Source organism: Phoxinus phoxinus (assembly GCF_949152265.1).
Source record: "Phoxinus phoxinus genome assembly, chromosome: 14".
Lineage (NCBI taxonomy): Eukaryota > Metazoa > Chordata > Actinopteri > Cypriniformes > Leuciscidae > Phoxinus > Phoxinus phoxinus.
The window spans coordinates 2674535-2684641 of NC_136889.1; positions in this window are offsets into that span (position 1 = coordinate 2674535).

Here is a 10107-nt window from a genome sequence, read left to right on the forward strand (position 1 = left end):
TTTTTTGATCTATTATTTATGACCCAGTTGGTCAGTTCATGGCACCTGGCCATGAAGGGACCCGCGTCACGCCATTCAGCCTTCACTGGTTTGGCCAGCGATATGAGGCTTGTGCATTTTCCATGTCATAAAACACTGTCTGTTTGTCAGTCAATTTCACATTCAAAACACACCATTGGTCAGTCCCATACACATAGTCAGTCGTCACAATTTCTATGTCAACATTAAATCATTGCTGCGCATATTCATCATCATGATCAGTGCTTACATGAGAAGTGCAATGTAAATCTGAGTCTTCCATAAAGTCAGACGATGGCAACACTGTCCTGAGCCGCTTTGTGGTCAGACATGTGTCAGAAATCTGCCCTTCATATACAAACAGAGAAAAATCCTCTGTGCCTTCAATTTCATGCGTCATTCTCATGTCAGCTGATAAGCCCTGATCACCACAGTAAACAAAAACACCCAACTTACAAAGTAAATCCCTTCGCATTAAATTCACTGGACATGACTTAGTAATTTAAAAAACAATGCACATTATTATTTTATTTTTCCCCTTCAATTGAACACTCAAGTGTTTTCGAATATTGTTCTATGACCACATGACCAGTTGCACTTCTGGAAGAAGTCGTCTTCCCAGATAGTGGAACTGGTTTTTCAATCTCTGTGGCTTTAATTACAAAATTGGAAACTCCCGTGTCAAGCAGAAATAGTAAAGATACGTCATTAACCGTCATTTCTATCAAGGGTAAAGAAATATGAGTCTTATAGAAAACCCTAGCAAGCAAGTCTTCATTGCATAGAGCAGAATCAGAAAATAAAGGTAAATTATACTCATCAGTTGGAGAGACAGGAACCCCGTCGCTCACCCCTCCTCCTCCTTTCAATCCGCCTGATTCCCGCCTTTGCCGTGTGGGCATTCATCACGCCAATGTCCTTTTCGTCCACAATTAAAACATTTGTCATAGGGCTCTTTGCGTTGTTGTTGAAATGGTTGACTGTTTCGTCCTTTTCCCCCGACCACGTCCTCTCCTCTTCCTCTGCCATTGCCTCTCTGGTTCTGTTGGTGATGGGTGGAGTCGTTGTTGCCCATATACACACCTTGCATTGTCACCAGGGCCAACATGAGGTCTTTGTCTTGCTTGGCTGCGTTGATTTTCCGCTGCACTTTCATGATGTCTTGCGTGTTGTCTCATTTCTACTGTGGAGGCCAGTTGCCATCCGACACAGCTCTTTTGAATTGCTTTTGAACTATCACTGTCCAATCCATCCAAGAACAAAGTCTTTACTTTCATTTTCTGGAGGGCTGCAGAGTGGTGGCATGGTTCTTTGTGTGGTGCGTTAGGAACTGCGTGACCCCGTCCTTCTGCGGCTGCTGGAATCTGGTTAGGATTGCGAGGAGGTGGAAGATGAGCCGGATGCGTCCTGTCCTCCTCTCTTATTCTCACAAAACAAAAACAAAACAAAACAAAAATCGCCATAATAGGGAGAAGAAGAAACAATGTCAGAGCAGTCATTTTTAAGATTGCATAATGCTTTTCTCTATGTGTCTTGTCTTTCCTCTTGACAACGTGAGTCGACCAATTTTGCTTTAGTTTTAGTCAAATGTGACACGCTTAAACCCCCATTGAACCCATATTGCATTTTGCATGAACCTTTCGAGAAATCAACATGTTCTTCATCTTTCCTTTTTTTGAATTTTCATTACCCATTTTTACTTTTACAATTTTGTTTGTTCAATTTATATTTGCGTAATTTTATTTATTCTTTTATTACTTTATATTTATCTATCAATTTTCCTCGCGCAGCCACCCACACTCTCCTCTACGTATTAACTTTTCCCTGGCGCAGCCACCCCACGCCTTGCCTTCATCCGTCGATGCAGGTCTTTCCAAATTGCCTTTATTCGTCAATATAGGTCTTTCCCAGACCAGTGCTTCTGTCTGGTGTTTGAGAAATTATTTCCAGGCCTATTCTCAAAACCCTGGCTCTTTAGGGAAATTTTAATACGTTTTGTGGTCTTATCCCGGACCTGTTTGGGAACTTGCTATCAGGTCTATCCCAAACGTGACTCTTTAGGAAAAAATATTCAATACGCAAATATCAATCAACAAAATTTGTCTTATTTGTTACATAAGAAATTTCCTCTCACCGTCTTGTGAGTCTCACTGTCTGTGAGTTCTTTAATCTTGGAATTGCGTCCACCTAGGTCGTCGTGAGGAGTTGAACAATTCTCTTTCCTTAAGCTTGAGGATTTTGAGCCGTAGAGTGTTCTCTCGGGATGGCCAGTCAACTGTTCCCCTCACGACGATCATCGGTTTTGCAATCGCATCCTCGTCGCCATTTGTTGTGGAAATTTATCAATATTAAAAACCTGAATGAAGAAGACAAAGTCGATTCTCAAAAGATTAAACAAAGTATTTTATTTCATGCATGAAATAAGACGTTCCCACACAGACAGCGTCTGATATGAGAAGGTCCATGGCATTCTCACGCAGAGAGCATCTGACATGAGAAGGCGAAGGCTAGTCCCTTTCGCCAAGGTTATATACCCTAACACACCCTGTGTACAAAATCCTTTGTTACCTTAAAGGGAGATGTCTTAGCTCATTATCTCATGTCCAACCCAAATTCTAACTGGTCTGAGCAACGTCATGTCTGCAAAAGTTTCCTGTTCTTAGCTGCTGCTCTTTTTCACACATCTTGTCTATCTTTAGTTCGATCAAAGCTGCGCACATATTTTTCACACTTGGAGTACAAAAAGTCATTTGGAGTACACATATTGTCAGCCCTCACATGACCCAGTGAACATTTTGTTCCTTCAAGCCTGTTCTAACTTATACATTTATAAAAAAGCTTGATTTTATATCTTTAATAATGTGCTTTTTGCTTATATGATTATATTCCTTTAAATTCTCATGAGTAAACAATACATCTTCAACGTTAATAAAAGTTGTACCCATATAAAAGTAAAAGAAACATATCTAAATGTAAAATTTCCATAACACCGTACAGTTTGAGCCAGAATCAGACCCAGAAAGCGGCAATGAAGAGTCAAGCAGAACCTCCCCGAACACGGCTCTTACAAAACGCTTCTGAATGGTAATTTTTATATATATTGTTATTCTATTCTATTCTATTCTATAATAATTTCGATACTTGAAAATCGAAAATGCCACTGCTGTTTTTTAGCTTTTGAGATACGGTTTTCTCCTGATTAAACATTTAATATAACTGAATAAATGACCGAGTAATACCGCAGCTGAAGTTTGCTGTTGCGATTACATATTATACACACAAATTATTATACATTACTTATACACACAAAATAGCATCGAACTAACTGGCTAGTGGCTACTATAAACAAACTAGCGTTGGCATTGGTTTACGTTCTTGATCAAATCGAAAAATTACGTCATAAAGTATACATGGAAAATACATTTACAAAATTAGTACATAATTACAAATTCAGGTCCAAAATGTTTGTACGCGTTTGTCATAAACACACGAAATAGCGGCTACTAACGCCAGCGCTGGCATTTGTTTACGTCCCTGATAAAACTAAAACATTACGTCTGAAATTATACATCCAAATAAATGTAAAATTATTAAGTCTTACTTACAGGTTGTGGTCCAACTACGGCTGCCTCTGGGTTTAAAGTTGGAACTGCTTCATGTTTTAGTAACAGTTTCTTGTTTAATCCGGCATTGAATTTGTGGAGATTCTGGAAGCTGTCTTCCGTAAGATGCGTAGCACAGAGAGCTAAATTACCATTGTAATTTTCAGGAGCATAATCAAACAGAAATTGTAGCCATTGTTGACGAACTACAGCGTCCGTAGGAAGCCCAAACACAGAAGACCTGACTAAAAATAACACACTTTCGACGGCATGGCTAGCTCTCCAATATGACTCTTCCTCTTCCACAAAGCCGCAGAAATATGGCCACCATGGCCGCATTAACAACAGGGCTAGGCGGGGCTAAAGCCCCGGGGCCCGAGCAAGGAGGGGGCCCGTGATTGGCCGTGGAGCAGATTGACTATCCATCGGTAACGCTGATTGCCAAAGCCTCACTACGCCCCCAACAAATTAGCCCTGTTATTTAGTGATGCTTTACCATAAATTGCATGCATTATCATGGAATCATCACTATCAATCATTATTATTAAAGTAATTGACCATTCGCAAAGACCAGCCTCCTGTGTGTGATAAGCCAGGCTCTCGCTCTCACGAGTCACGCCACACATGTTCTCACGCAGTGAAAAATACATCGCGGGGCACAGACTAGTAGTAGGCTACGCGCTGACAGACGAGAGAGCAGCTTACTTTTGACATGAAACAAAGTCTCAACTTTCAAATATTGTCATTTAAATAATTTACTGTAAACAATACCGTTTTTCAAGTTCAAGTCCAAAGACGTTAACTTTCTACTGACTGCTTTGCTGCCGGACTAAATTTCGGATTCGGCGTTATGATTGGTCAGATCGCCTGTCCATCAAACCCCGTGGGCGGCAGGGTGAATTGAAACGTCACGTTTGAATTTGGTATATCAAATGCATTTATTCTAAAAGTGTATGATGGAAATTTGTGTTTTTTATGTGCTTTTTTATACTAAGAAGAATAACAATTTGGAATGTAACAATTCCAAATGACAATTCCAAATGACAATTTGGAATGTAAAGAACAACATATTAGGCTATAGTTATCTGTTATATTGGGAAAATACCATATACATAAAAAGAAGTGGGCTCAAAGTAAACCAAATTTTCCACATTTTATAAATGACTTTACATTATATGTACATCTTTCGGAACAAACTAAAAACAAGAAAGAAATGAAAACATGTAATGCTTTGAAAGCACTGGATTTTATGTAAAATGTATTCTTTCTTTTTTTCCCACTAGAAGCTAATATTAATGTGACATTGTGAATTTGTAATACCGCTTGTTACAACATTCCTTCTTATGTTCATTCAAGCCCTTGTCTGTTCTAGAAAGGATGCAGCAAAGATATTTAATGCTAATGTATGAGACATAGGCCTACGCTGAGTTTCATTCATTTATGAGGTGCGCTCTCTAGTTAACAATGAAAGTGAAAGTGAACGCGGCTCCTCCATCTCACGGTTATTATATTGTCTGCTATATATTTACCTTGTATTTGTTAAATACATGCAAATGGTTGATGAAACATTTATTAAAATAAGATACAATTGAATTTTTACAAAACGAAATTCACTTTAAAGAAAGGCTTTTAACAATGCAATGCAAGTGAACGCGGCGCGCTAGCGCCTCAATGTCACGGTTATTATATTGTCTGCTATATTTGCTTTTTATTTATTAAATACATGCAATCGGTTGATTAAATATTTATTAAAATTAAGATACAATTTATACAAAACGAAATTCACTTTAAAGAAATGCTTTCTACAAAGCAAAACTTAATGAAATGGTAAAAACATGTCTGACGATTTACAAAAACAAAACTAATCTGCACTTTAATGTTAAAAGACGTAAATGTTAATAATTTGGTATACCGTCATGAGAGACTTTCATTTTAATTATTTTATTGCTGTATTTTATTTACATCTAATCGAATAGAGGATTTTACAAAAAAATATGTGCATTTTATATGCTGGAATATGCAGAAATATAAGTTAACAGAAAAAGGACTTTGTTTTTTTCGTTAAAATATGGTGGAATGTGCAGAAATTGGTTAAATGTTCAACAATTTTCTTCAAGTCTGAGACTGTTGCATTTAATTTAATTTTTGGTTGATGCAATGTGCATAAAGTTAAAATATTGAAACTAATAAAACAAGTTTTAAAAAAGAGAATGTTTAATTTGATTAAATTTTAGGGGGCCTCCAATAGCTCATAGCCCCGGGGCCCAGTGAGCTCTTAATGCGGCCCTGATGGCCACGCCCCTTTTTTGTGTGCATATTCTGGAGGGAGGGTTGATGTAAATGTATGGGTTAGTTACGTATAAAACCGGGGAAGTATCTCGTTGTAGTCCCATTCGAGTCGTTTTTGTAGGCATTAAACTTCCTGATTTTTAAAAGACGATATCTCTGCTTACATTGAACTTTCAGCGCAGCAACTTTGCAGATACTGTTCATGCACCAACAGCAACATTACACACTATTTAAAATGAAAAAAGTGAAATCGCAATCAACCACCCCTTTAAGGGCTAGATAACAGTCGAGTTCCGGAACTAAAAACTCCACTAATTTTCTCCTTAAGGAAATTTATTTTGAACAATAACTTTAAAGAGAACCTTACGAGGTTGTTAATCGATGACGTTTGCTTTGCTGAATCAGTCAGCCACATTATTTCAGCTTATTTTTTAAAATTATAATAGTGTAGTTCCTGGTGAAAAACCACATTACCCATGATTCTATACAGAAGATTACACCAATCAGAGTCAACACATCGCTTTAGCCCCGCCCACTCCCATGAAGCACTGGAATTACGTAATCAAGTCGATCTCTCTACACTCTTAAAATTCTTAAATGATTGTATATATATATGCATATTTTGCAATAAACTTAAAATCAATTTTCTATATAAGAATATAATAGAAAATATACAATTGAGACAATGATGCATATAAAACCAATTATAAAACCAGAATTAAAACCATTTCCACAGTTTTGGTGTGTTTGCCAGTAACTTTATGAAGATGTTTTGGAAAATACCCATCATTAATTGTCATGAGGTTCAAATCAAATGCATTTAGATGTTTCTTAATGACCTTTTATCAAAACCATAAGTCAGTGCTTTTATTGTGTATCATTTATACGCAAATCCATAGCAGAATATTGACTGTCGCTCCTGCTGTAAAGTAAATTGTACATATGAATCTGTAGTGGTTTATACAACACAATATTTCAGTGGCTTTGCACTTTGGCCTCTTCATTCTTGCACAAGCAATTGTTCAATCCGGCGACAAATCTGACACAACGGCCCTTGATGATATTCACATGTGTGTCCCGCTCCCGTCGTTTACTGTAGTTGTGCTTAACAACAGCCAGTGGTTCTCAGACAAAGGAAATCCCTGTTATCAGTCACGGCCTCGGATTGACGGGTGGATCGATGGCTCCTGAAATCAATAGGCTTATTAAACCCGCAGTTGAGTGAGGAGCAAAGCTGATTATCCCGAATCCTACAATCCGCCTGAGGTCACGGGGTCACAGTGAGTGGAGAATTACGCTTCAGCCCCAACATGCGTTCAATGAGAGAGAGAGAGAGAGAGAGAGAGAGAGAGAGAGAGAGTCATGTGACCCAGCAGAAATGTTCACTTAAAGCGCCTTGCAAGTTCTTGGACAGCGACTGGAAGTCGGAGAGGGATGTGAGTCACACTGAAGTGCAAAAACCCTGGAAAATGCTTTTAATCACAGATTTGAAGCTCCTGCAAGTCTAGCCAAGAAAAGGCATATTTGCGTCCAATTAAATGTCTGTTTTTCCTGCCAGAAATGCATCGGTCAGCGGATACTCGGCCCCTGATGAGGCCTGTTCCCTTTTCTTTTTACTCAGGACATTTTCTGTCAAACCCATTTGACCCTAAATATCGACCGCAAGAACTCATTGAGATTTAATCATCTTTTTAGTACCATAAGTGTGTTGTTAGATTTCTTTTTGTTCATTTTATTTAAAATAATAATAATTTTTACATTTATGTATTTTAATTTTACATTTTTATGATTTATTTCATTTTTAGCTAGCGAATCCCAATTTGTGAAACACTGGAAATTGTTTTAATTATTAATATTACTATCAATATTTATGAAAATGGTGAAAAATGTCTAATTACAAATTTATAAAAATGTGCACCTATAAACCTTAATACTTAAAGGCTTTTTACACTTTTTATTAAGTCAATAAATGTTTTTTTATTTATTGTTAAATTTTAATTGATGTATTTGAATTTTAGTATCTTCATTAATTATTATCTTCTCATCAAGTTACGAACCCCAGTTTGTGAAACCCTAGATATTTTTATTTATTATTAATATATTTTTAAATTATTAAATAAATTAGCTAATTACACTTGTGTGTGGGTGTGTTTGTGTGGTGGGGGGAGGGGGGTATAAAAAAAGGGTTTTAATTGATGTATTTTTATGATTTATTTATTTACTTATTAGCTTTTTATAAACAGAATTCTTAAAAAAATTACAAACCCCAGTTTGGGAAGCATTATTTATTATTTTTATTATGAATATTAATATGAAATATATCATTAATGGATCTATCTCTTTCTGTAAGGCCTATAAACCTTCAAACATCAAGTCTCTCTCGCTGTTTTTCTGTGTGTGTGTGTGTGTGTGTGTGTGTGTGTGTGTGTGTGTGCATGTGTGTGTGTGTGTGTGTGTGCATGTGTGTGTGTATGTTCATAATCTTTAGTGCCGCTGAGTAAATCGGTGGCATTATCGGCGTGTGTTGAGCAGGGACTCGTTTGGGAAGTTGTTTTCTCGCTCGGCCCAGTCGACCGTATATATCAGATCTCATTTCTTTCCTGAGCACTTTTCCAGTTGTACTTGAGTGTTTATTGGTACACCAGGAAATTGTATCTATTTTGTCATCATTTCGTACCCTCCAGGCATGCTGGTATTTGGTCTGTGGTTTTCGGTCCCCTTGGACAGATTTTATTACCTCAGAGTTGGCCTAAAATTGGAAAGGCAGTGTTATTAAACATCCCGAAGGCTTCATGGATAACATTTCTCCTGCCGAACACAAGACATGCCTGTTTACCTCAGACCTCCTGCTTCAGAAGCTCAGGACTGCACTATGTTTATAAAGCACTGCGATGGAAGGCCAACACAAATATGGAGCTAAACGTATTGCTTTTGGAAAACTGAGTATGTCTTAGAGAAATACATTTGAACTGTTCATATAATCAGCAGATAAGCATGGAGCCAACAATAGCACATGTGGTGGAGGAAAATATGCATAACAAGTCACTGCTTTTGCGTTTCCCAGAGAAACTTTACGTTCTCTCACAAAACTTTTTGAGCTCTTTGCGAGTGAGCGCAACGTTTCTCGAGTGAACGCAAAGGTTTTGCGAGCGAATGCAACGTTTCTCAAATATTCTTGAAATATTTTCCTCCTCCAATGCATCTCATATTTTTCTTTCCTCCAATGTATCTCATATTTTTTTTCTCCAATGCATCTCATATTTTTTTTCCTCTAATGCAACTCATATTTTTTTTCTCCAATGCATCTCATATTTTTTTTCTCCAATGCAACTCATATTTTTTTCCTCCAATGCATTTTTTTTTCTCCAATGCATCTCATATTTTTTTTCTCCAATGCATCTCATATTTTTTTCCTCCAATGCATTTTTTTTCCTCCAATGCATCTCATATTTTTTTTCCTCTAATGCAACTCATATTTTTTTTCTCCAATGCATCTCATATTTTTTTTCCTCCAATGCAACTCATATTTTTTTCCTCCAATGCATCTCATATTTTTTTTCTCCAATGCATCTCATATTTTTTTTCTCCAATGCATCTCATATTTTTTTTCTCCAATGCATCTCATATTTTTTTCCTCCAATGCATCTCATATTTTTTTTTCTCCAATGCAACTCATATTTTTTTTCCTCCAATGCAACTCATATTTTTTTTTCTCCAATGCATCTCATATTTTTTTTCCTCCAATGCATCTCATATTTTTTTTCCTCCAATGCAACTCATATTTTCCCCCATCACCATGTCCTTATAAGCCACTCGAGCAAAGACGTTTTTATGGTGAATTTTTTATCAAATTGACCAAATTTAATTTGTGAATTTGAATTGAATTGGTTACAACACACAGGAAGTGGAAGTGGAATGACAGGAAAAGGAATTTACTAAATAGCAATTCACAGAAATTCAACACGGTAGATGATTTATGGGAATTAAGTCAACGAATATCCAACGCTTTTGTCAGCCAAACCTCTTTGACTTTAAATATTTACCTTCAGATAATTAAATATTTTAATGTTTTTTAGCAAGTGATTTTTTATTATTAGTTTTTAAATTGATTTGTTTTTCAATTTTTCAATTTACTGTTTAATTTTTTTTCTCAAGTCAAAATTCTAAGTTTGTTTTTAAAAATTACACCTATTGTGCT